The sequence below is a fragment of the Penaeus monodon genome, chromosome 30 (genome assembly GCF_015228065.2).
Source record: "Penaeus monodon isolate SGIC_2016 chromosome 30, NSTDA_Pmon_1, whole genome shotgun sequence".
NCBI classification, from domain to species: domain Eukaryota; kingdom Metazoa; phylum Arthropoda; class Malacostraca; order Decapoda; family Penaeidae; genus Penaeus; species Penaeus monodon.
Genome location: NC_051415.1, coordinates 32,628,350 through 32,628,736, shown reverse-complemented (window position 1 = coordinate 32,628,736; position 387 = coordinate 32,628,350).

Here is a 387-nt window from a genome sequence, read left to right as displayed (position 1 = left end):
ATTTCCCCTCATGACCTCTTCCTCCTCGCGGTTACCTCTCCCTGACCTCGTTTATTTGAACAACGTCTTGAAGGCAGTGGGTACGGTCGGAGCTGAAGGGAAAGGGAGGGGAAAGGGAGGGGAAAGGAGGGGAGAGAGGGTAAGTGTGTTTCCCTCCCCTCCTTCCCTCCCTTTCGTCATCTAAACAACGCTGGTGAAGGGTCATAGGGCCTTGCTGACAGAAGACACATGGCGATTTCTTGAATCCCTTGAGAAAAATCAGCTGAGAGACGAAGACGCGAGATAAGACGCCGATGATGCTCGTGGATGACGAGGCGATAATGATGGAGATTATTGGTATTCCTTCTCATTTCCTTCTTTCGTTGTTGCTGTTTTTCTTCGAGGCCT